This window comes from Dermacentor andersoni, chromosome 6, assembly GCF_023375885.2.
Source record: "Dermacentor andersoni chromosome 6, qqDerAnde1_hic_scaffold, whole genome shotgun sequence".
In the NCBI taxonomy this organism is placed as follows: domain Eukaryota; kingdom Metazoa; phylum Arthropoda; class Arachnida; order Ixodida; family Ixodidae; genus Dermacentor; species Dermacentor andersoni.
Genome location: NC_092819.1, coordinates 97,924,002 through 97,951,427, shown reverse-complemented (window position 1 = coordinate 97,951,427; position 27,426 = coordinate 97,924,002). Strand labels below are relative to the sequence as shown.

The 27,426-nt window shown below is 44.2% G+C and overlaps 1 protein-coding gene, 1 long non-coding RNA gene and 1 pseudogene across 3 annotated transcripts in view; 2 read left to right on the top strand and 1 right to left on the bottom strand.

Moving 5' to 3' along the window:
* Nucleotides 1-764: 764 nt before the first annotated feature.
* Nucleotides 765-4,342, top strand: LOC126522614 (uncharacterized). 2 transcript variants are annotated; one of them, XR_008610457.2, is made up of 4 exons: nucleotides 765-1,754; nucleotides 2,684-2,757; nucleotides 3,478-3,559; nucleotides 4,241-4,342. It is a non-coding gene; the product is annotated as an uncharacterized lncRNA (long non-coding RNA). The 2 variants fall into 2 exon arrangements; XR_007597473.3 differs by lacking the exon at nucleotides 765-1,754 and having other exon boundaries at nucleotides 1,764-2,757.
* Nucleotides 4,343-10,052: 5,710 nt separating this feature from the next.
* On the bottom strand, nucleotides 10,053-14,947 carry LOC126522613 (hexokinase-1 pseudogene; annotated as a pseudogene).
* Nucleotides 14,948-15,345: 398 nt separating this feature from the next.
* The window catches only part of LOC126522612 (uncharacterized), a 50,220-nt gene continuing 38,139 nt past the window's right edge, over nucleotides 15,346-27,426 (top strand). The window contains exon 1 of the transcript XR_008610556.1: nucleotides 15,346-15,542. The gene's annotated coding sequence lies outside the window, so the exon portion shown is untranslated. The remainder of the gene's footprint in view (nucleotides 15,543-27,426) is intronic.

The following is a 27,426-nucleotide window of genomic DNA, read 5'->3' as shown; positions in this document are numbered from 1 at the left end:
TGTCGTTACATGGTAGGTTATGAAGCGTTGTTTATTTAAAGCACAAATCGAGCATCAGGAGCAAACAAGCAGTTTCTTCGCATGCATGGGACTCTCCAGAGTGTGCGAATAATCGCTACATTGCCAGTAAAGTATGGCTAACTAAGCGACGTATACTGCTCCGCTTCCCGAAGGTTCTCATGTTTCATGTCTGCGCTATGCCCGTGGGGGTGAAAGTTTACCATACTTTTGCTCCACTTCTGCGTTTAATTGGGCGCTGTTGACGCTTTGAAATATTTGAAAATGATTAGAAAAATATGCGTATTTATAAACAGTGTCTATTCGATTGGAAGACCGAGTCCGATTAGATAGTATTCGATTTGCTATTCGAAATTTTCGAGTAAGTGCACGCCCCCAGCTATTTTCTTTCATTGAGACGATATACTGGCGTTACCCCGTGTCAAGACCAAGAATGAAGACGCGCTTTCTCGTTGTAGAAGTGGTTACAAACGGACGGTTTTTCATTACTTTACCTGGTTTTGGAACAACGTTAACGATCACTCTCTCGGTGATACAACAGAGGAGGAGAAAAGCAGACAGAAAAAGATATCAAATTTTTTGCAAGTGATCAGGTGTGCGTTGCTGTGCGTCATCAGTGAGCGTCAATGTTACTGCAGCTAGCCCTGTTATTAATTGAAACTAACCTGCAAAATATCGAATTGTTCTGACATGCACACTATATCGATTTTATAAAAGCTATAAAAATATACTATCGTACGGCACAAACACGCTCTTCAGCACTTAAGGAGGATGAAAGAGGAAGAGGTTATGCTGATAATACATTCTGCTAGAACGAAAAGAAAGTAGTACGAAGAGGGGAGACGAAAGACGAGAACAATATTTCGGGGTGGGCCAAGTGAATTTTGGGTGGGGGCCAGGTAGGTTTCGAGCATGGATGAACTTAATTTTTGAGTTGGGCAAAGTCAAATTTTTTTTTTTTGGATGTGGGCCATAGCGTCCGTGCGACGGCATGGCTGTTCACCGCAGGATTTTGCAGTGCGAGCTGCAGCAGGTCCAGCGCCGGGAAGGTGACGTCATCACTTGGTCACGTTGGTTTTGGTGCCATCGTATGTTAACGCCGGACGCCGTATTTCTCGCTTCATGAGGAATATAATGCTTTCGCATTAAAACAGTACACTCGCGGGCGAACGTATGAGAAAGGCGCGTAAAATGTACTAATATTTCAGCAGCAATAAAGAAAAAGGACAACAATATAACACTGACACAAACAACCCTGGACGTATTTGATAGCTAGAACGAGACATCGATGCCGACCCGAAGGTTGAAAACTTCGGCTGAGCTGTCGTAGTTTATTTCCTTACGACACGTGCCGCATGAACGTGTTTCAGTCTCTAGGTTCAATGTCACGTTGTGTATCTACGCCAGTACACCCTTACAGGTGCGCACAACTCCTGCAGTAAACGAACACGCCATCGGGAGAACTTCGAGAGATCCGGTCCTGTAATCTTTCTTTCCTACGCAAAATGGCAAAAAGAGAAAGTCCTGGTCGCTGCGCAGCATTTAGTACAAGCCTGTTTTGAGCTACTGAAGCACCACGTGACTGTCCGAGCTTTCATTTGATGCGTAGTTCAAACGGGCGATACGACCAATATAAAGCGAACGCTTCGGTTCCTACTTCGCCAGTTTCTCTGGAGCCACGACCACCGTTATGAAGAACTTGGCTTGGATATTAGCCCTGACGCTGCTGTCGGCAGGTGAGTTTCACCCAAACATTTTCGGTGTACTGGCGTCGAAGCTTTTAAAGATGAGACATATTTGTTCCTGCTAACTTAACAGGTGTCTTTGTCTGATAAACTCAACCGGTTCTACATTTGCGCTGATGACCAGTTACCATTATAACTAGTTTGGAAATGATTTTTCTGTTCACATAATTGCTGTTTGAGCAACTCGGGTGTGCTATGCAAACTATGCCTAGCATAGTTTGCATATAGGATTGTTGCATAGTTTCTTTAGTGGCAAATGTGATGATAGTAACCTTGAAACAAAGAAGGAATTCGCTACACGTCATTATCAGTATACGGTAGCGCATAACACAACAACAAAGAGCAAGTAAACAAGACGGGCGTCCTTGTCGTGTCTTGTACTGCCGTATCTAATATGAGTCCTTAACCGCTTGCCGAATTGTTAGTTTTATTCGCTATGCCTGCTCACTGCATGTATCGGCTCCCCCAAGAAACCTGCGGTAGGAATTTGCTCAAACGCCACCGGTGATTTCGCTGCAAACAGCAGTTATGGCCAAATTCTTCCGGCGTACTCTTCTTTAGTTTCACCCCAGTAGAGACAACGGGAATAATGAGATATAGGGTAATAAATCATAAGTACATCTCCTGACGAATAATGCTCGCCGAATGTAATCCTGCATTACTTATTTTCTTCCCATTTATAAGAAACGTGCTCTAGAACAATCTCATGCGACGCTTAAGAAAGAATCAACGTATTTGTAATATCAAAGAAGGAAACTAGGCGATAACTTGTGAGGGAATCTGTGTCGTGTTTCGGAAACTTCGAGAGGCTGCAGATATATTGAGCAGATCACCAGAGACATGGAATGGCTCCTGCCGCACTTGCATACGGAACAGAGGGATTTGAAAGGGGCAGTTTGCTAACATTATCTATGTTGCAGCCTTGCTCACGGAGGCCCAGCAATACCCGGGACAGGGAGGATTTCCACGGCCTGGTGCAAGGCCGAGATGTGGCGTAAGTGCTTCATTCTTTCGTTATATATCATGTTTTTTTAAAAATTAAGCTCTCATAACTGTTTGTGTATGTGCAAATATGGGTATTAGCATCGATGTATACAAGCGCGGAGTTACATCTTACAACTATTTCGCTTACACGCTTAACGATGTGCGGTGAACCATAGCCTATCGACCACTAAGCCTGAACGCGATTCAAAACTGTACTGCTTTCTCAGAAATCGCAGCTTGCTTTCTTTTTCTCTTTTTTTCCACAGTGACTCCTGGTATTCTTCGTTAAACAACAATGTTTTTCTTCCAACTGAAGCCTCCGCTTCAGACTCACGTGGGCATTAGCGTTAAGCTTGAAGTAAGTGCGCGTGTTGTATTTCAAATTTCATCTTCAGTTGTATAACGGTCCCGTACGCAGCAGTGGCCTGGCCAGCGTATGCGACGTATTGTATCATAATACGCATGTTAGCAGGTGAGGGTGTCACCGGTTTGAGTTGGCGATCATGGTCTGCTCAATCAACCGTGTGCGTTCGCATAGCGTGGCCAAGTATAAAGCAAAGACTATTGTTTTGTTTGTTGAAGCTTTCTGTGAAACAAACAAAAAATCTCTTTAGTGGTCGGAATTTTAATCGTAGGTAAGAAGAAGAAAAAAAGAAAGACAGTCAATCAGTGCTTCTTTAAGCTTATTTTTACTCCTCACTCTCTCTTCCTCTCTTTGTTTTTATCACAGAACGTATTTTGCCGCCCTGGACAACGCTGCATCTATGAAAAAGTTGTTTGCATAAGGTCACCATGCCCAGCAATTCCTCAATGTGAGTGTACCACGTATCGCAGCTACACGTTATTTTGTGACGATCTTAGGCCAAGCTTTCAAACCAGAGTGGAGATGCTCGTTAAGGTAACAAAGGGAAGCAGCGGAGCTTTTTTACGATTTCCTGTACGCGCTCTCCGTTTGCTCCCAAGTTGTATTTCGTTGTTCCCATAGCGATTAACAAAAGTGCCAGTTTTCTCGATGTTTCGACGATGAAAAACACTGCTACAGCCCCTGACCATGCCACTAGCGCTATCGGATAGCGCAGCAAAATAAATAACTAGCTAAATAATTAATTTCGCTGCTTTACGTGCCAAAACCATAGTCTGATTGCGAAGGGGACTTAAATTATTTTTATCACTTGGAGTTTTCTTAATGTGCACCTAAACGTAAGAACACTACCGCTTTTCCTTTTGCCTCCAAAATGAGAATGCCGCTGCCGTCATCGAATCCACGTCCTCAGCCGCGCAATGCCGTAGCCACTGAGCTACCACAGTCGGTGACAGACCAGCAAGATATGTTTTTCAGAAAGAGAAAATGATAGGCGTTCTATTCTTCTACGCTTACATTCTAACGTAGATATGCAACTGATGTAGAATAATCTGCATGAGAATTGGGTTCATGACGGCTCATGCTGATATTTCAGCGAGATGCTGACATTTGGCCGATCGTTTCTTTGCAGGTGTATGAGAAGGCAGCTACAGGAGTTTGCTCTGCACTGTTTACCATCCACGCTACTACATGCAGTGCCATATTTCCATATACAATAAAAAAATGGAACTCACATACGATTATGGACAACTTTTTCAAACCCTTCAGCGCTTCTTTACGCGAGACTGAAAATTTACGGAGGCCTCGAGGAGGTATCATAGAGAGCGGTGCCGTTCTCTGATGAAGGCCGTTCTTTTCTTTCTTTCAGGAATTGTATTCAAAGTAGCGAGAAGTAATAGGCAAAGTAATAACTCTACGCAAATAATATCGAGTGTATCAAAACGCTCGATATAGCAGAATGGTGAGGGAACAAACGCGAGGTAATGACATCTTAGTTCAAATGAAGAAAAAGAAACGGGCATGGGCAGGGCATGTAATGAAGAGCGAAGATAACCGATGGTCATTAATGGTTAAGGACTGGATTCCAAGAGAAGGGAAACATAGCAGGGTGCGGCAGAAAGTTAGGTGGGCGGATTACATTAAGAAGCTTACCTCTTAAATCGCGGTAGTACCAGTTCCCATTATTTACTAGAGTGCGCTAAATAACGCGCACAGTGCAGAAATATGTAAGAGTTATTTTCTCCAAAGTGTAGCATCAGCCATTCAGCACAGCTGCGAAGAAGAAAAGCATACTTTTTTTTCCATCGAAATGAAGCGTTAGAGCTAGAGCAAATGCAATAGCGTTTTGTTTTTCTGCATGCAATGTATGCGAGCTGAATGCTGGTTTTAGTGTAATTAGTAGCATGATGGTGAAGGTTCCTGCAGTTGTTTGGTTGTTCAGGAGAAGCTACTAGACAAGTAAAATGCCATTAGGGACTATACTGCCTCTTTTCATGTATCCGCGTCTGTCATCGCTAGAACATGTTAACCCCTTAATGAACATTACGAAAATTCTATAACAATCATCTGCAGCGAGTTTGTCGCGTGCCTTCTCATTTGAAGTTGCATTCGTGGCATATAGCATGATCCACTGTGAAAAAGGAACGCCAAATTAGCATTTTCGGACTAAAAACAGCTCATGCTAGACACAAAGGCTTAGTATGACCCCCTGTTAAAAGAAACGCCGCATTAGTATTTCAGGCCTAAATACAGCTCACTCTTGATACGAAGGCTTCAGTAATAATTTTTACTGACATAGCATTACCTAATGTGTCAAATCAAGCGCAATTTCACCGACAAATATGCCATACGACTTAGTTACGTATGTTCGAATGCCAAATATGTTGCACTTACTGGGGACGGGAGGTACATTTTACGATGTTCTGGATTTCACTGCACGCAGTCATTAAAGTGAAGCTCGCATTGCTAACCCTCTATAACTCTGGGTGCTGCTGCTGAATCACCGAATAGCAGCTCACTTAAAAAACAATTCAATTACGTTCTTGTTGGTGGGATAGAACATCAGTCCTCCTGCACAGTACCGCAGTGTTTTAACCACTAGCCCCCACTGTACGTATTTATCGTGCAAACACCAGCTAGCTCTATGAGACGACCCCCGTGTATATATATATATATATATATATATATATATATATATATGTACATATATATATATATTCTGCAAGCACTCCATCTGACTGATCGTTGCCTTTGCTTTCATCCTGCTATAGCCAGATGTATAGAGTCCGTAAAATCTTGAGTCAATGTTTCGCAAAAAGTGGTGGCCGCAACATGTTCGCATGCGCGTTCAAAGAAATATGCCTGCTAGAACAAAAGTGGCGTGGCTACAAGTGTTTCAGTCTTCTTTTGAAGATATGGGGTTTGGTGAAGGCCACGTGTGCTGAACGTTAGTGAGACGCTGTCGTATCAATTTATAGCCAAACCTGTCCTTCAAATGGTGCTGTGAAGAAATCAACACAGATTTCAGTGCCACTTTGAGCCCGTTACAAAAAAAAAGCAAAAGATCACCGCCATTCACGAATTCTGCTAGAGCAGCAACGGCGAACACAGCAGTTTGTTGATACGTTGGTTCGTGCTGTTTTGTTGATACGTTGGTTCGTGCTACGGTTTTGTTGTTTCATAGTTGAAGTGCGACTCTGAGCTCAAATCTTGTAAAATAATTATTAAACCTGTGTACATAAATCTTGTTTTGCCATGACATTGTATTGTATAGATGTATTAAAATTGGAATAGCTATTGTTTTCCTTACATACGCTGGCTAGCAGTTCCTTTAATGCTAAGTGTCATTTACTAGTTTTTCGTTTACTGGCAATTCAGCGGCAAAAATGTGTTAACTGCTGTGTAGACTTCGGAAGAATTATTTTCGAAAACAGAAATATTGGAATGAAATCTCTTTGGAACTCCCCATGTCTATAAAAATATTTCCACTGACGCTCATTGTAGACAACCAGATCTTTTTCGCCGCATAAGCTCTCTTGCCGCGGAACTATGTATGGTGTTCTAATTCAGTATAGAGAATCTCTCTAAACAGTTAAATAGCTCTGGCTGAAAAAGGATATGGTCGAGCGTCACGAGTGAAACCCCGTTGTACACCTGCACATTCTCTAGGTCTCTTTTTTCTTACTGTTGAATGACAGAAGTGCGTGCCTAAACAGTCACGACATTAAAGAAAGCTTACTTAGGTCACCTTCTCTTTTTCATGTTCTGCATGCCTAGAAATGCCTTGTTGTTTTGTTGAGAAGCGATCATGCGAGTTTAGCGAAAACTATTTCTTCTTCGACCAGTCTTTCCGAAATTGAAAAAGAAAAAGAAATAACTCAATATAACGGACGTCATGAACGGGCGCGTGGTGGCGACAGCTACGCCTCCTCAGTGCGTAATTCAGACGTAGGGAAAAGAAGGCCTTATAAACACCACAGCGCAATCTAAATATCCGCGCACAATGAGAAAGAATTCGTGAAAATTCAGTGGCAATGCAGCGGCACATTGGAGACAAATGCATTAGCGTCATGTTACACATCTTTGAGGTACCAGGTCCATGATTTAAGTCGTATTGGCAACATTACAAAGGAGCTCACTTTGCACACGTCTTGCCTCTTCGAAGAGCAAAATGTAACTGACGGTGGTCCAGAGCACACCATCGTCAGTTGCACTGTACATGCGCGCGCGCGCGCGCGCACACGCACACACACACACAAACACACACACACAAACACACACACACACACACACACACACACACACACACACACACACACGCACACACACACGCACGCACACGCACACACGCACGCACGCACACACACACACGCACACACACGCACACGCACACACGCACACACGCACGCACACACGCACACACGCACACACACTTCTAAGCTATTCCATCCTCTGTCTACCTTTAACACGTGGCCCGTTTCCCACATTTCACACACTCTTTTTCACTTGAACACTCCTCATGCTGACCCATTAAAATATCGCGCGGCTCCTTGACGCCTATCGTAGCAACAATGTGTTGACAGTAGCACAAGCAAATAGGTACGCAACTCGTAGCGCTTAGTAATTGACAGTATTGACCATAATACTTTATATGGTATACTATACTGTTATACTCTTACTGTGCTACTTATGCTATAATGTTAAGGTATACCATAATACCTTACCATGGGATGGGCTTTGTGCGAGTGTACAAGCTGATTTCACTGATTTTATCTGATTTCATTCTTGCTATTTGCTTTCCGTCATAAGAGCAAGAAATAAGTGGTAAAATGAGCATCGCTTAGTATTATTTCTCGCTGAGGGCAAATCATTGCTGTGCCGTTTTTATTGAGACCATTTGCTAAATTTGGCACAAAGCCTAGAGACACGGCAACTAGCCGAGAAAAGTGTTTTCATTTTTACCTTGCAGATAGCGCTAAAGCAATAGCCTTTAGGATGCGTTGGTGGTGTTGAACAAATTGAAGACCTACTTCTTCACAGCACAATTAACTTAATTCTACACTCTAGCAAGACAAGCCATGATGATATGCGAGATGGTTTGTTCCTCGGCATTTCAACCACGGTTCCACAGAAAGAAAGTTCCCACGACAGAAAGCCTAACGTATCACGTGTCAAAGCAACGTCTCGTGCGCCACGCAAAGCTATAACGCTCGTAATTCTTGAAAACTCAATAGCCAGACAAAAGGAAGGTATCTGCCTACTAAATCTAGTGTAACACCAAGTCGGACCCAAAATAGATATATTGGATTCTAAGTTCATTGTTGGTTTCACACTGCTGGACAGCGCGTCTTGCTTCGCCATAGGTAGTCTACTTTATAAGCAAAGCGTTCTTGAGACGCAGAACTCCCGGTTTCAGCGTGCCCTCGAACCACCTATCATGTAATGTTTCCCGCTGAGGGCCCCAAATGAAAAGAAATTTGTCTGCTGTCTGCTGAAACTTTCAGGTTTCTTGTCGTCTTCAGTCGCGCCAAACTATTTTCTTGAGGAATTTCACTCACCTGCGAGACAGGATGTTCTATATTTCTTTCTTTTTATTGCGGGCTAGTCCGGATACATTTGATTTTCTGTCCTACACCTCCGATCAACACAAAAAAAATTTTTTTTTGCGATTTAAAATGTCCTTCAGAAACTTACTACTCTATGGTGACTGGGTTAGACTAACGCCGGCGACTTAATGTACGAAATGCGTAACTTGAGGTCAAGTGTCGCGGCGCAAGAGGACAGAAAGGCGGAGTGTTTAACACGCCCGTTTCAATAACAGGCATCCAAATAACATTCACATCACCCGACAATATCGTATTATTTGAAACATGTCCAGACCGATCTACCGATTAGAGTGCTTGGTCCCCGTATCTTCTGTCACTCTTGCTGCGCACTCTGGAACACAATAGATGCGTGGAGCCAGAATAAATAGATCAAATGAGGCACATATAGACATCGCGTGACTCGATCAACATTGCTGTTAAGATTACCGCTGCCGAAGGCTAAGGACAGTTTAGATAAACAATACGCGAAAACAGTCTTCTCTCGGCCACTGAATGCGGAATAACACCATAATAAGGGTCACCAAGGTCTTTCCATGTCGCTTGCGAAAGGCTACATATCGTTTCGCTGTGGAAGTTGTTGGACGAGTGCCAGATTCTCCTCGCCCGCTATCTGCCATGCGTCTGTCTGGCCATAATTGCATTTTTTTTTTGTCGGCGCATGCGGGCCTGCGGCACAGAGATAGAAGACGCCGCGATGCGGGCTCGGCTCCAGTAACCGATGTTGCGTATGCATTGGCGCCATCTGGCGTCCGATGTGTGCCGCCGACAGCGCTTGCGCAAAGCGAGGGAAGGCAGGAGAGGCAAAGAGACGCGCCTCCTCCGAAGCGTCTCGCTCGGTTGCATTCCAGGCTTGCCTAGCAATTTGCTCTCGTCGACGTCGGCTGCGTGCCTTAAACCTACAGACGTCCGCACAGGCGTGCTCAAGAGCTCGTTTGCACGCGTTCACTTCTTCGCTTCAATATCCACGAAGTGGGACAGAACACGTACACAAACGGCATTCCCGGGGTGCGGAAAAAGATCACAAGCCACTGTCAGATGTCTTTCAGTCAGATGTAATGTTTAAAAACAAAGCTTATGCCGCTATGCAGACGAGGACGAAATGATAGACAAACGACACATACGGGCGCCCGTATGTGTCGTTTGTGCCTCACTTCGTCTTCGTCTGCTTAGCGTCGTAACCTTTGTTTTTATGTCATGAACCAGTTAGCACAGCAACGAGTTTTGTTATGTTTAAACATTTTTTCTGGTATTACATATCATGGCCTTTAAATTAGGCCACTCAACGATGTACCCTAGAAACGAATCGTAACACATCGCTCAAGCAGAAATAAAGGGCAATGCAGAAATAAACATTTTATTGCTTACCGATGTCCCATACACTGCCTCCATCAGACGTAATATAACTTGAACCGAAGACAACATTTATGCTGGTCATCTGATCAGCTCTTACACGTAAAAACTACGTTTACTGTGCAGGTTATGTTCACTTAGCTATATTACATGGTATATCTTAGGCACACCCAGTAGAAAATAAAACTACGTTCCATATTGATGCTCAAGAGAACCACGTTATGAAACAGAATTTTGCATACGAAGGCCATGAAAGAAGGACACATTTTTTATGGCTGCGTAAATCCCGAAGTGGTGGCGCTGGACAGGGGCAATTGTAGGTCGCAGGGAGAGGCCTTCTTCCTGCAGTGGACATAAAATAAGCTGACGCTGCTGCTGATAATGAAATCCCGAAACAAGGTATATACCGTATTTTCCGGACTTTAATGCGCACCAGCTGAATAGTCCGCAGGGACGAACTTCGACTGAAAATAAGTTTTTTACCTAGTCAGCAACGAGTGAACATTGGGTAAGATAATTTTTTTCGGTCACCCAGTAACAGCTTGTACCTTTTAATAGACTGCATATAGAAGTCAACTGTACAAGTGATCGCGATCCCCTCTCGTCCGTGTTGCCAAAGCAAAACTAGTCAAGCTAGTCGGATTTCGTGAATGGCTCCTGAATTTCTTCATCGCCTTTGGAATCGTTACTTCAAGCGCACGTTCGACTACGCTGAGCTCGAGCTATGCCGTGAAGCCTCTTCGTCCTTTTGATGACATCGCAACTGTTCTTGTCTTTTGCGCATATGTAGAGTCGCGTAAAACGCCTTGCGCATCATGTAGCAAGGTCTCGGGCATTTTTCAATAAGGTTTTGTGAAAGCATTGAAAAGCAGAACACTTTAAGTACCGTGAGCAGCATTCACTTGCATATCGTGAGCTGCCACGGTGAGCGAGAACTATCGTTCGTGCGAAGAAAGCCATTGTTGAGCGGATCTCGTTACATGTTTTTTTTTAACCGGGGGAAAGATTGCAGGCGCAATCTGGCCTCTTTTTTTTTTTTTTTTTTTTGATGAGCACCTCAGACTTTAAATAAAGTTATGTATGGACCTCACCCATAAGTAGCCCACACCCCACGAAATTTCAGCTTTTAAACTTCTACAGTCCACAGACTATAGTCCGGAATATACGGCAGTTAAATAAAAGGTCGTATGACTGCAAACCATTTAAGAAAGAAACCTTGAGGTAACATTTCGATGATTTCCTCAGTCAAATGCTCTGCAGCACATTAACCATTTGAAACTTTCTTTACCCCTGCACTTATATCGAAGCCTGGAAACCCAGCCGCTCCTCCGCAGGTGCGATCTCACCGGTTTGCTACTTCCTTGTTTACAGTCTGCATGAAGAGCTGTTACGCACCATTACGTGCAAGGAGATCTGCACCAAGTGTTCAGCATATGTGGCCCTCGAGACTGATCTCTCGCTTTCTGCGGCTTACTGACATACTCACGAGAATGGGGTCAATAATTAGGAACAAAATAAGATATCGATGACACCATAAAATACAGAAACATTAAGAAATGGCAGGACTACAAATGTCAAGGAAGTGGGCCGGTATACTCTCACAATTCCTTTCACTCGATCCTATCCTTTATCATCCAGCGCTCACGACCTGTCGACCTTGGTGATGTGACCACTGAACAAGTATGAAAAGTAATAAAATTGGAATAAAATGATTAAACTTTCCCAGTTTTGTTATATGGTACAATGACGAAGTCGTACTACACTCGGTCCTTTTGATGTATCGTGCCGTGTTCCCTTTGAATGCTCTTTCTAGCAGGCAAAATGTTACTGAGTCGCGACATATCTTTGTTTAGGTACTCTTGGTGGGCCATTTAGTGTATTTCTGCTAACATAATTATTAGTGCCAGTAAATACACATAGAAAAAGGAAACGCTGACAGGACGATCTTCCTGTTCACGTTTCATAGCGTGGTTTGTCACAATGCAATCCGCCCGTTGCTCACGCAATTCATACTCTATACCTAGTCAAGGGAAGTTCAGTCTTTCATTTCTATCGACCTCGTACATCGGCTGTTCGAGGAACACCGCCTGCAAGTAAAGACTAATTAGGTGTCCGATTTCTCCATATAATGCGCCATGAAACTTTATCATTCTCAAATTCAATGAGTGCGGAGAGGGCTGAAGTAAACAAATTTACGAACGCTGGTTGGTGTACAGGTCGTTTTTTTATATATAGAGGGTGTTTTTCCAGTTGCATCAAGTTCTGAAAAATTGTTTGTGGCAGTTAGCACAATACTAGCCCTGCATCTAAATTGAATTACTCCATGAGGCGGCCATTACTTCTACGAGATATCAAAACGCTTAGTTGAATAATTAACATAGCTACGCTAATTGACGTTTTAAGTAATGACTTTACAGCACATATTTCCATCTACAAATTGCAGCGGGTAAGTTCGCAAATGGAACGGATTCTTAAAACTCCAACAGTTTCCAGATATGACTTTCCAAAGTGTCCGATGAAATGCTTTGGCGTTCCAATAACTTTTGTGTTTCAATGCGTAAAGCAGTTTTCTTAAGAGATGACTGGAAGAACATTGCATTTTTGGCGCAACTTTGACAGTGCATGCCTCGAAACCAGTGCTATTCTGAGAATAATGTGCAACCCTGAAGCCCACCATTGTTAAGCTTACAACATTATCCCAGAGATCACACAACTCTCTCCATCCGGTTCTCAAAGTTTCACAAACTTCAGGCTTCCATCGATAGTAACTTCAACCAAACATCACTAGAGATCGAAACACTTAGGTAGCAATGTATCACGGTACATACCACATATCACGTAAGCGATTGCACGACACATTGTGGTATTCAGTGTGAATTAATGTGATGCATTTATGTAGTACAAGAATGTATGGTGTCATCAACAGTAAAGTACGAAGGCACTACAAGTTTCTGAGCTTGAAAAACAGTGCCAAATTCTTCCAGCCTGAACAGACGACGCACAAACGGCACAATAATCAGCGCAGCGTTATATTTACAAAATATATTGCACACTTCTTGAATATGTGCATAACCTTCATTACATTTCTCACACACATCGTGCCGAACACTGATCGATGCACTGTCATCACTTATGGTAGCCATTTTGCTTCGCACGTCGCAGCCTATCAGCCACAGCGGCTACCAGACCTGCTCCTTTTCCGCTACCGTCTTCTGCAAGCATCAGCTTGAAAGGTCGGTTTGGCGCCAGCACTGTGATGAATTCGGTCATGAGTCGGTGGAATCTAGGGTGGTGCTTGTAGAGTGAACCGTCGATGGCTATTGTCACTGTCGGCTTCTTCATGCGGTTAAGTAGCTCCGCTAGGCAGATTGACACAAGTAGCGCCGCCCTTGCCGAAGCTACGCCGCAGACGTAGCGCACCACGGCGATATCATCGTCGGTTACCCGTATGTAGCCAATTCTGGCTAAAACCTCGCGCGCCCGACCTTCACCGTCATCCCCTTCAAGTTCCGAGACGTCTGCCGTCGTGAACGTACCCTTCGTAAGGATTGTCTCGGAAGCCCTGCCATCGAAGAGCGCTCGTTCTCGAATGAGCTTAACCAGGACATGTCGTACCAACTCGCCAAGGAATTTTCCAGAGAAGAGCTTCTCGAAAGTGAACGAGTTGACCAGCAACGAGTTATCGTCGACGTTCCGGTCGAACTCAGTCTTGATAAAGTTAAGCACACCGTTGTCGCCGAAGGCACCCCACTCAACATCGATGACCACTTCGCGGACACCCGTTTTGTCGCCTTCCCACTTCTCAATATTCTCGATCTTCTCGAGATAGCAGGCATTGCTTCCAGTTCCCAATATGAGACCGATGGCACATTCATGATCCAGGAAAGCTCCTTTGACCAGGGTGCCTGTCGTGTCATTGACGACAGCTACGATATCGATGTCCATGTCGCCTCTCCGGTCGATGGCGTCTTTCAGCATCTGAACAGCGTCTTGACCAACGACTCCGCAGCAGTTGAAGCTCTTGGTCCAAGTGACCAGAATACCCACGTTGAGCGCCTTCTGTACCATGGGAAATGAAAAGCAGAAACCCAAGGGCATCCGCTTTCCCATCAAGTTATTGGTCTCCATGAAGTCGTGAATGCAGTCAGCCAAAAAGTCGAACAACTTCTCGCCATGCCCGAGTCTTACGGGTTCCGGAACGGAGTAGTATTTGACATGAAACTGCTTCTCACCTTCCGGGTCAAGTTGGAGGTGCAACACGCGGAAGTTGGTGCCACCCAAGTCCAAGGCGAGGAACTCACCCTTCTCGGTGCCATCGGGAAGCTCGGGTAGGTAGGTGTTCTCCATCTGCAGAGACGACGGTCGGCGCGGATTCTTCATCAAGCCCAACTCGATCTCGCTGTTAAACACGTCCCGGATCTTGTTGATGGTGTGCACGTTGAGCACGAGAGGGTGCGCGATGTTCTCCACCGTCGCCTGCTTCTTGGGGTCATCCTCGATGTGTAGTTGCGGGTAATGGAAGTTGGCCTCGGTGAGCGCGGAGTACTGCATGGTGGAAGTTTCCGGCGTTGTAAACAGCAAAATGACTGGTGGCCGTCGTGCTCCTCTGCTTTCCCAAGCGCCTGTTTCCTGCGCGCCGACTCCTCTATACGTGGCCAGCTGTAGCACTCGGAGAACCTCACAAACCGGCTTTCCGTTTCGCGCTCGCCACTTGGAGCAGAGGGCTCCGGAAGTTAGACACGAGCGGCCTGCTGCGTTGGCTTGTTGTCGTCCCTCACCGGTGGAAAATGATGGCCCGAGCCAACTGTACAGCCGCAGCTCTGCGTGGCGCGCGATGGTAAACTAGCTAGGGCGTTGGAGCCGGCTCGTATGCGAAGGAGAGGAGAGGATGTATGAGTGACGTAAACGCGCGCGGATCTGTTGCGCGCCTCCACTAACGGCGGAGCGGGTGCCCTGGCGCTATCTGGCGTAAGTGAGAAGCATTGCTCTTTCCCAGAGAAGATAGGTTCGCTTGTCAGACACGACACTAAATATATCCGCCTATAAAAAAAAATTTCGTAGGGCTGAAAAGAGAAACAAATTGTGATAGAAACCATGACACTATGACAGACCTACTACATCAAACTACGCGCGATTTGTGTAACGTTTGCTTTTGCTCAAAAAAGCATCACTGCTTCCTTAGAAGCTGATGACGCGGGCCCAGCGCGTCCGTTACCCTTAACTACACTGATCTCCAACTATATTTTACACCCTTCAGTGCACACTTGGGGACGCCGGAAGACAGCGGAAGAGGCAGGATGTCGAGAGTGTCCAGAAATAATTCATCCGGTTGAGGCGCCTGATAACGAGGCACTATTGATGGCCGTTGCTGGTATCGGCGCCGCGTTGATTGTGCTCGTTCGAGGAAGCATTCGGGAAGCGAACATAGATTAAAGCGTGGCTTCGAGCGTGGCGTGACAGAACATCAAAATGGAAACGGTGAGCCGCAGCGTCGGGTGACTTCCTTCTCTCTCAACTACGCGCTCCAATGTGCAGCGATTGTGATCAAAATCTATGTACCTATAAACGCAAGATACTGACACGGGAAGTAAGATCATTACACATCGGAGAGCAAGAGGCTATCTTTGGAAAGGATAGGCGCACTTTTTTTTACTGTCAGCAGTTATTCTGAAACGCTTTACGCCGTAATAGCAAAATAGTTATTTTGGGGAACTAAAGAGGGAATTGAAAAAAAAAATAAAGGTATCTGAATATGGACACAAATAAAGCCGCCTATATATATTATACGTAACCAAAGGCAATTCTCTTTCCTCACATACACTATGTTTGTCGTGGATGAACTGCAAATCAACTACTTTAACTGCAGACCTAATTCACCCTTATGCAGCCGTTAAGTGACACTTCGCTGGTCCAAAACAACTGACGTCTACGAAAGTATCTGTAGATAACCAACACATTTCCAATCAACCGACAGCGCGAATCTTTACTTTGATTGTTGCTGTTACATGCAAGTCTTGAGGTTTTTAAAGAGGTAGAAGAGATAATGACGGCAGAATATTTTCCTGACACACAAGCCGTCCCTACGTGAAACGAATGCATTCTGGGAAAAGGTGGACCATGTCCTTCACCGAATGGCCAGCGTAACGCTTCGATCGCCAACAAAGTAAATTGCGATGCAATTGTTTTGCCCCATACATTAAACTCTGTTTAAATGTGGCCACCTTGGTGGCTCTAATTAATCATGTTATGTGGCGTAAGCACTGGTATCTCTATGACTAATGATGTCATGAAAGGCACATTTGGTGATCGCTGACTGATATGACCTCAAAGCTCAGTAAAGCCTGCAGCCATACCAACCTGAACTATGAAGCTGTCGAAAAACTAAAAAAAATATAATGTTGATGATGATATGTAGGCTTTATTGGCGCTAGAGGAAGGGACGGCCAAAGAACGCCAAAAGATAGTATTACGAACGCTATAGCCAAAGCTTCGCGTGTCTTTCACCGAGTCACCGCCTACGATATTCGCCGAAACAGAGGTTTGCAGGGCCGCACTGGCGTCATGTACATCCTTTATAACAGATACAACGAAGCCAGCTGAGGCAAGTCATGGACGCGTCACCACGTGATCAAACATGGCAGCGGCCACGGGATCAGCGTGAAAAAGGTCAATAATGTGTTAAGGAAAGTCACCGCTCATTCTGTCGGTTCTCCCTTGTATCCTGGTATTGTTCGCCCTCTCATTTCCAGCGTGCTGAACGTTTATGACCTCGTAGATTTCCCACTTCAGCCTAAATGTACTGCTCTAGCGCTATAACGCCGGGGCCATGTATATTAAACGTTATATTGCTGCGGAGGGAGGCCAATGCCACGCCCCTGTCTGCATCGGGCCACGACGGTGTCGACAAAGACGATCTGCTCGAGAGTATGTGCAGGCTCAACAGAAGACTGGGTTCCCTATTCTCGGGTGTGCCGATAGAGTGTCACAGGATGATTTCTCAGAATTAAAGCTCCCCTTTTCAGTGAACCGCAACACTGTTGGAGGTGCTGGGTATTGCACTCATCGCCTCTTGATCAGGACTCCTTTGAGAAGCCCTACATCAAACCCAGCAAGACATTTCTCGTCTGGCGATGCCTACACACCACGTAAACCGCCACCTGCAAGGTCTAAGCCCCGAATAGGGTCTCCTGCAAGAACCAGCCCGGTCAACGACCACGTGGGCCAAAGAAATGGCGTTGGGAAGCCCAACACAGGTCAAGGTTCAAGGCTTTCGCGAGCTTTGACGGCGGCGCGCATGAAGACACGGCAGACTGGCTGGACCAGTATGAACGCATGCTCAACTCAGATCACTGTTGTCTTGACCAGAAGCTGCCGAACGGGTACTTCGCCCTCGAGAGGAGTGTAAGAACATGGTTCGTTAACCATGAGGGAAACTTCTGATGGGACGAGTTTTGCCGTCGGTTACTTGAGACCTTCTGAAATACGAATCGACGGGATAACGCTTAACGCCTTCTTGAGCCGCGTATCCAAAAGGGTGTCGCGATGTTTGCCCGAGACTTCGTCCGGTTGTTTCGCCGCGCGAATCTCAGCATGACCAAGTCAAATTAGCTGAGTTATCTCATCTGTGGTGTAAAGGAACAGCTCTTTGCTGGCCTTGTATAGGCAACCCACGAACAACACTGGATGAATTTATTGGAAAGGCCAGAGCAATCGAGCGGGTGCTGCAGCAACGTCATCAGCAATACGACGGCACGCTGGCGGAACGTCTGCAGGAGCCACAGTACTGGCGAGCACCGACAAAAATTCTCTGCTCCAATTGATAAGGGTGATTCTGCGCGAGGAGGTTGCAACGCAAACAGTGCAGTCATGCGCCAAGAACTCAGACAAGCCTTTGCACCTCCCGAACCATGACCCGAACCATGCTTCTAGCCGAGCGCATACAGCAATGCCGATGCTATCCGTCGTTATAACCGCAACCTGGAGGAAGGCCAATAATAACCTCTGGAGGTAGGTCAGTGCCGTGCCCCTGTCTGCGTCGAGCTACGATGGTGACGACAAAGACGATTTGCTCGAGGGTGCGCGCAGGCTCAATAGAAATAGGCTGCGTTCCCTATTCTCGGGTGTGCCAATAGAGTGCGACAGGGCAACTTCTCGCAACTGAAGCTGCTGTTCCCAGTGAACCGCGACAATATACGAAAATAATTTTCCTTAACTTTATCAGCATCATAATATTTCGCTCCTTGAAGAATCGATGGCGTGGCACTGCAACTCAACGAGTAGAAAGGATGGCAGGTAGCTGATAAATTAACCTTGCTTTGTACAAATTTTGTGTTCTTGCTGTTGAAGTTATTTTCGAGTGCTTCACTCATCGACAGGCACATTCATTTGAGTATTTACTGCACATAAAGCTTTAGAAAAATTACTATTGGAATATTTGCCTGGTTAAGTAAAGATCGAGCCCGACAATGATGTATTGTAGTTTGTTGGGCACAAGCATTTAACATTTCAACCCTTGCTTGTCGATGCGAACGTCTACATAAGAAACGGCTATCATGTGTGATTCCGGCGCTCGATATGGTGAGAAAGTTGACTGAATTGGCGTCGTTTAATCAAATAGGAGCCCAACGCACCATGTTAGTGGTATTTTCAACAATTGATCTAATTATTATTATTGCAAGCATTATTCCAAAGATATAGTCGAGGTATGCCATATAACTGTATCATTTTTTTTTTCATTTATCGCGTATTGAAAGACACTATATAGGAATACCCCACTGTTGTCGCACTAAGTAAACCACCCAAGTATTATCAACATGCCAGATGTCAACTGCGAAGAGTCGGTGCCAGACACAGCAGAACATCGCAAAGTTATCCCTTTGAGTGTGCAAGGTCACCATAAAAGTGCTATGAGCACATATGCAATACGAAGGAGATGGCAAATCGAAAATGTTTGCGACAACATTCGTACGTTCTTGCCGCAAACAAAGTTGCGATGCCGAATGCATGAGCCAATATGACACTCCGTGGCCAAAGCTGATAACTGCTTTTACACTGCGCAACATATTTCCGACAGACACGTGACCTCTGAAAGTGCTCACGCCCACCTTCTCCAGAACTCTGCCGCCATAAGGGGTGCTGATCAGAAAACCTCCTTGTGCGCACATTGTGGCGCAAGAACTAGAAACACCTAGCAGTATTTGGAAGAGGCATTTCAATGTCAATGTAGCCCTTTTCTTTTAGGGCTACCATCTTTACTAATACAGCTTCATTGTAGATGGAGTGACTGATGGCCGGAAAAACGTGAAAACAATTTACCTGTTAATGCTGTTCACGTTATTTCTAGCAAACCTAGCCTGTGCGGAAGGTACTCATACAGGTAAGCAAAGATCCAACTTATTCGCCGAATTTGATGTGCTTCCACGGCCTTATAAAGCGCAATGGCTGTTTTCTTTGATCTCTTGTACATTGTTCTGTACTCCTGCGAAGGCTCGTAGTTTTCTTTGTGTACTTTTATAGGAAAAGCGCTAGATTTGAAACCCTTTTTGACACTATCTACACAAATGACGAGCACAGTTCTGGTATAGAGCACTCACGGCTTCTACATGTTCGGAAATCTTTGGATGTACAATAACAAATTGTATTCCATCGGTTTCAGAAATAATTCTAAGCACAATTGCGTAGATAAGCTGAAGAAAAAAAAGCGTGTGATGTTCATGACGTCAGAATAATTGGTTGGTCCCTCACACTAGACATGATTGCGATTCTGAAAAGCAATTTCTGCAATGGAGCATGAATACACTTGAATGTCCTAAAGAAAAGGACAGATAGAGGGAGAGACAGAGAGAGAGAAGGAGAGAGAGATATATATGTATACACTGCAATGCTGCAAAAATGCTATGCTACAATGCTGCACGGGCATGAAACGGCGTAACGTTTTGACGAGGTAGCAAAACATAATTGGTTTGACGGGCGCAACAGTGCTGGATGAAACGAAAAAAAGAAGACGAAAGCCAAGGTTTGCGCTTCGTTGATGCCAAGAACGGAAGAAGGAAACGTATGATACATAAGCTGCTAACTGGTTCGGAGAACTGTACAGTGACCTCACATGTATCACTCCGCTATCAGCCAGCCAGACACTGTCATAAGGGTGTCGCCGACCTCTGATGTTAAAACCAGACTTCTCCGTTGAGCCTCTCTGAAGGGGTGTGTAGCGCTATGAAGTCAGCCACGTGCGCACTGAGAAAGAAAAAAATACAAATCAGAGAGATGCAAAGGTCAAGTGCCCTTTGTAGCTGACGCAAGTGTGGCAGACGCTTTGCAGGACGAGTTAATGGCACCCGAGAGATACTTGCCCAAGAGCGCCCGATAAACTACTGCTGCTGTATGAAAAGAAGCTCATTTATCTCAAGTATCGCCCATACTTACGACACGTCCTTTCTGGCTCGCACAATTTCATCATGCGGCCGTCGGCGACACATTTTTTTGTGTGTGTGCTTCGAATCATTCGCCTTGTGAGCTAGGTCACTTCGGTCCTCACCACTTCGCAGGACAAGGCATGGCAACCGTCGAAAACTCACATTCGTTGGTTTGAGTAACTCGACTTTCATACGGCCCCACTTTATAGTGGAACCTTTTCTTCCAAGTTTTAATAAAGCGTGATCAAGGTACATCGCAAGCGGAGGATGCAGAAGACTTGTGAATAAAGAATGTTCAAAAAGTGGCGACAATTTGGAAATGAAGGTAGCGAAGTGTTGGAGTCATCTTAAAAGGAAAAGCGAGCTCTAAAACACATGGAGAGTTTTTGTACACAAGGCTTCAGTTTTGGCTCCTTCATGAAAAAAGAACATAGAACTAAAGCTACCGGTGTATGAAGCTGAAAATTTAGCTTTGTTTATTAACGTCTAGAAACACGCACATACAAAAAAAATGTGACCTAAGAAACGGCACTTCGAGCTCCATTGACAACACATGTCTCAATCCGCATGCCAGAATTGTGCTAGACTTTATTATCTTTTGCAATAATCATATTCTGTACGCCTGCAAATTTTTTGTGCAACAGATTAGGAAATACAAACTTTTCTGGCCAAAAATTTGTCATCGTCAGTTAGTGGTGTCATTTCAAATGCAGATTTATGTGCAAAATGCACGTTAACTGTACTAAAATTATTTGCGTTGTCTAAAAGGTTATTTTATCCCTATGTCGCGACGAACAATGCATGTAATTAAATCACATTTAAGTTGAATTGAGGTGCGTACATAAAGAATAAAGTATGTCGTTTCCACCATATTCACGGAAGTGGTTAAGAACCTGCAAGACAAAGAGTCCACGATAAATACAGTCATCTGCTCCAGACATTAGCGCCCGCTTTTTAAAATACGTGAGTGACATGAAGAAGTTATCGAATACAGTCTTCCCCTAAATTTCTAAAAAGAAAGAAAAAAGCGCTAGATTCAGTCCTACCATATTTGTAACATTTCTTATGCATCTCTACAGCCGTTGACAAAGCTTACGATAAATTCCGCCAGAACTTACCCGCGTGACTACCCAAGCATATGTGATAGCGAAAAGAGGAGAGAGGAAAAAACAGAGGGAAAGACAAGTAGGTTGGTCTGTGTAAGTGCCAGCTGCCTACTCTGTGCTACGGAAAGGGGTAAAGGTGATAAAACGATTATAGAAAGAGATAAGGGATGGAAAATAGAGAAAAAAATAGACAGCACCAATCGCACGATGACTCTCGACGGTAAAGCGCTTATCAGTGAATCAATGTAGCGACACAACATATTGCCACCGCCGAAACGATTATGCATGAGGTGCGCACTGCACCGGGGCTGCTCTTCCCCGCTCGCCTTAGAACACTCGATGCCATCTAGCGGCACCGCCACGAAATCTGAGCGTGGCCTCCGAAATGCTTGGCACGCCGGTGCGTGCCACTAGTGGCGCTGCCGATAAGTCAATGTGTGGCTTCCGAGACGACAAGCATGGCGAGCCGGTGCCTGCGAACGCTGAGAATTGTTCCCTCGCTTGCCACACACTCAGTGGCCCATAATCAGTCACCCAAGTTGGCGAGAGCTTCATTGAAGAGCGGCACATACGCAACGAATTCATGGGGCAGCTTGCTAAAACGCTCACGTGAAGGACGTTCATTGAAAGCGGAACATGTCCAGTGCGTTTATAGCGTAGCCTGTTAACGAATCAGAAACTCTTGCTACCTGGATTCACTTTTGCCCAGCATCGGAGAAATTTAAGAGATCCTTTTTACGCGTTAGCACCCTTAGGGTACTTCAGGCACTTCCCAGGGGCTAACTACATATGTCTGTATTATGTTTCTATGTAAGCATTTCCCACTCTACCTGGATCACTGGATAGTCAATGGTCGATTTGGTAGCACATCGGGCTGCTGTAGCGAGAGAATTAACAGGGTTCAAAACCAACCAACGAACAAAAAGCCGCCGTGTAGTTTTGAAGTGTCGCCAGTTATGTGAACACAACCTGTCCTGATTTTATATTCATATTCAATTTCTTAAACTACTTTCAATTGAAGTTACTGATAGATCTCACTAACTTGCATCTTTATTGAACGTTTCACTTCAGTCACCTTTTTGCGCGCATAGAATAATACATGCTGCCCCTATTATGAATTATGGCTTACGTTTAGCATGCTTTTCTATTGGTTCACATTCGAGCGAGCAATTTGGGCACGTGATGGATATCATAGTGCTTTCCAATTCTCTTAAATCACGAAGGCAGGAGAGCGTATTTCTCGAGCTTGTTTATTGTTTATTTCTGTAGCTTTTAACAGCTGAAAGTCTTGGTGACAAGTCACTAGTACACACAAGAGCATGAGCGTAGTAAAATATGAAAACACAACCGCATGTGCGGCACTATTGCATGTTGAAGTAAACATACACAGCATCAGTTGTCTAAGAAACTTGAAAGACTTGCTTGCTGAACTCAGTTACGTCACCATCCTGAGCGCAGCTTAACACAGTCACTAATTTTAATATATCTATATCATATGAACTGGCATTGTACGCCTTGCGCAGCTGTTTTATGGGGTAGGTTAGAGAAATTTTAGGGTAAAACACGTCAAAGCACCAGCTGGTTTTCAGTCGCGCAACCCAAAACTGTCACGATGTTAGTTATAATCCACATAAGGCGCTTTCATTTAGCATGAATGTATATTTGCACGCCCCACATCGCAACGCATGTATTTGTCAACCATTACAGTTTGAACGTGTGGTTAAGTATTTAGGAATTTTTTTCATCAGCATCTAACTTGGAATAACCATGTCATACACGTTTGTGGAAAGCTTAGAGCTGTCGCGGCCATGCTGTATAGCCTGCGCGGGAAAACGCCTATCAACCTCAGAGTTACTATATATGAGGCATTAGCAGAATCGGTAATTACATATGGTATAACGTTATATGCTATATGTTCTGACTTTCTGACTATACAAAGCAAGGTATTGATCACGTAGTCAAAATAATTATCAATAGAATAACTAGAACAATCAGACAGAAAAAAAAGTATAATATTCTAGGAATACTTCCAGTACAGGAGCTATTTAAGTATGTGGCTGTGACATGCTATTATTATTCAAATTCTTTTAAAGTATTGGTAAAAAAAGATATTCCGTTACAAAAAACAAATGTATTTTAAGCCAAGGGTCTTATTAAACTATGGAAAGAAAACAAGAAAGTATTAAATCCCTGATATTTTTAATGAATTTGAACCAACACTATATGATATAAATTCATAAGGTAAAATGATGAAAAATGTGAGGAAGTGGTATTCAACTGTTTATTGTATTATGTGATTTTTTATTGGGATTCTTACGTGACTGGAAAACGTAGTATTTATCTTTGTGTGTTACAGTATTTTGTTTTGAACTTGTATAACTTTGAATGGTAATTGTATGTTTCATATCTTTATTGAAAGCTGTACCACCTGCTGCTTGGTCTTCTAACAAGCACGATGTGCCTAGATTGACCAGCAAACAAGATCTGTCAAAACATGTATTTGAAATAAACTCTGATTCGATTTAACACATGAGAACCAATCAGCCCACGTGCCCCTCCTCGTAAGAACTTTATGTCATGCGTGAGTCTTATTGTCACGCAAAGAAAGCGTCCTTAAGTTAACTAAAAGGCTTGAGTAGTGACAGTATAGGCATCGACGAATATATCTGTCGTAGTAAACGCGAATGATCTTTCACTCGAAGGCTCGCACTAGTTTATTTGATGGGTACTAATAGGATTCCACACAATAGAAGGAAACTGTAATCGTGGTCTGACTAGTGCGCAGAACAATGTCTTGAAACAACCAGGACGTCGAGACTTCTCTCTAAGTCTAGATATGCATAAATTCCTCATGGCATGACTCACAATAGAAGATACATGAAGGCGAAAACTTATCCTTGAATCTCCATAAACCCCAAGGTCAAAGAACTCAAGCATATCACAAATACTGTCACCCGAAAAGTGTAATTGATGTTCGTCTGCACATGCTTCCTGGTAAAAGACACCCCACTCTCTTTCTTCCCGTTAATGTCAAGTCTGTTAGTAAAACACCACTAATAAATAAATCGAATCGCCTCCTGAAATTTATAGCAGTCCTTTAAGCACCATTTTCTTCGACAAAATCTTAAATCATCAGCAAACATCAAAATGGGTGGCTCAGTTTAAGAACAGAGCAAATCATTAACAAACACCAAAAGCAAAAGTGGTCATAAGTTTAGGTTTCAAGGTACTGGCGACAAAGCTGTAAATGAGTAATTATGAGAAATTTATTCAATTTATTAAACATTATTGTAAAAACTGATCACGTTTACTTGATTAGAAAGGTAGATTTCTAACCACTTACAGTAGAAATCGCACATAGCATTTTGTGCAGTTTAAGCAGCACTAGCTGATGACAGACTGTAAAAACCTTTCGTCAAATCAAAGTTCATTGTGTCCACATGACTGCGGTTAAATACGGCCGGTGCCGTATAACAGAGGAAAGTGCTAATGTTGGTTTCTATCAATATGCCTTGCACAAACCCCTGTTGAAGCAGAGAAATATTGGCGAGGAAGTCGCCCAATCTCATGATAAATAAATGTTTTCTCTCTCTCTCGCCTCAAAAACGCGTGCAATCGTCCGCGTATTATCATTTTAAAATCCTGTAAACACTATCAAAATAGACAAACATGCTGGAAGTTCTTTACGTTACAAGGAACGTGAGAATTGCTGTAGTTCATAGAACATACAGACTACAACTTTTGCTGTCCATTCGGACGGAAGAAGCCCCTTTCGTACACAACAGTTAAACATGTATATCAATATAGGATCAAAGATTTTTGTGCAACTTTCGATTATAAAGCAAGGAATGCAGGTCATACACTGTCGAAAATTATGCCTTCAGCCTTCTTAGGCAACGGAGAACCTAAATCTCAGTGACAAAAAAGACGATGAAAACTCTGAATCGTCTGCAAGCGTGACGTCATCTATCGGGCCTAAAAAACAGCCAGGGAATTTCCTATTTCCCCTGCAACATTTTCGTAGACATTCTTTCATAGCACTTTGTACAGTTGGTGTAATCTGGTCCACCCATGAACAAACGACCTTGTTATCTAATAAGTTAGACCGATCCCAGCTGCGAAGGCGAGTGTAGAGACCACAGTAGTCACCGCGACGGCACGCGTGTATAAGGATTGCACGATCTCGACTCTGAATAAAAGATAAATAAAAGGAAAGCGTGAATGAAGGATGAAATATGTCAACCGGAAGAAGAACGTCAAACGTGTCACACATGCGGAAGATTGGAACGTTTGATAAAAAAACAACTATAAAACATTTGCAGCGCAATTAGGCGTCACATTGTGTTGATAGAACACGTGGTAGTTTACAAAGTCGATAACGAAGTAGGACACACTTGCTTTCAAATAAACCTGCACACCAGTCAACATTTGCAGAATAATATCTCCATAAATATGTACTTCGTATTTTGGAAAGTCAATCCGATCTTGTAGCTTTCTAAAGTGCCTTAGAAAGACATTGGTAATAGAGCTAAGAAAATCAAAACTAAGCAAATAGCTTGGAGTATCAGACGATGGTACTTCCAGCCACGCACATTCGTCATATGTTTCAAGGTATGAACAGACAGATTAACGCGATAAAAGACACAGGCACAAGAAAGGGAGACAAAAGCTTAACTGATGAAGCTCTGACTTGCACGCTATTAAAACACCGTCACCAAGTCTAACCGTATCAACGTACTTTCTGCCTGCTTTGAATACAGTGCAGTCATTCGTGAAGTAAGACTCGCTTTTGCTTGACTCGTTTAACCATCTCTCCGTTATGCAAAAGTGATAACTAGAACGAAGTATATCTGGAAAAAAAACACACTTTTGTTCTGAAGCCGCTCGTATTTTGGTAATAAAGATTTAGGACTCATCAGAGTATTCGAACATTGGAAGAAATTGCCGAAAGGGAAACAGCCTTCCAATGAAAGGGCGAAACGTGCAACCATTTGGTAAGACATCGGGTTTGTTGACAAGCTTGAGAGATTCCTCGTCGAAACATATATGAAATGAATTGTACGTGGGTTACCTGGTTTTCATCCGCGTGCACTAAACTGTATTGTCACCGACGAGACCTGCAAAAGTCCCTCGATGTCGGATGCCGTTGTTGTGGGAGCCAAACTGGACACAAAAAGGCCCGTTGCTTTGAAAGTTCGGGCGCGACGTTGAGAGAGCAGTGTTTAGCACTATCGAACGCGGCTGGACGACGTGTCCACCCGTTTGCTGCTGCAGTCTTTCGTCGCACGGCTGAGCGCGGTTGACCAAAGGAACTGTCGCTGCTGCCAGTGTCTCAATGACCGTGACACCTGCCAGCAACGTTAGCGAAAGACTGTTTTGGCAAGGGTGGCCTCTTGCAGCGCGCGCCCGCGTAGCGGCGGGAGAGCAGTACCGGTCGAGACGCTGCCATGTAGGGCAACCGCCACTTGACGAAGGGATACATATTCAGCACGAAGCTCGCGAACTTTGGACACCAAAGTAATAAGTTGAGCAGTCATCAATTCAAGCCACTGCACAATCTTCTCCGGGAACATCAGGAACATCAGACGCCGTGACGAATACAGTCGGTCTGCTGGGGGCGTGTCGCTGTCAACGACGATGCTCGCTGCCGACTTAATCGGCCGCTTCACGCAGGTGGCAAACTTGTACCTGCCTACACCGTTTTCCATCAAAATGCTGTACTCCTGTGCCTGCATATCAAGACATTTGTCGTATATCGCTGCTTGCAAGACGCACATGGTAAAAAAAAAATCTGTCTTCGCTAAATCCACAGAGAGCAGCACGCACACCCTGCGCCTCGAA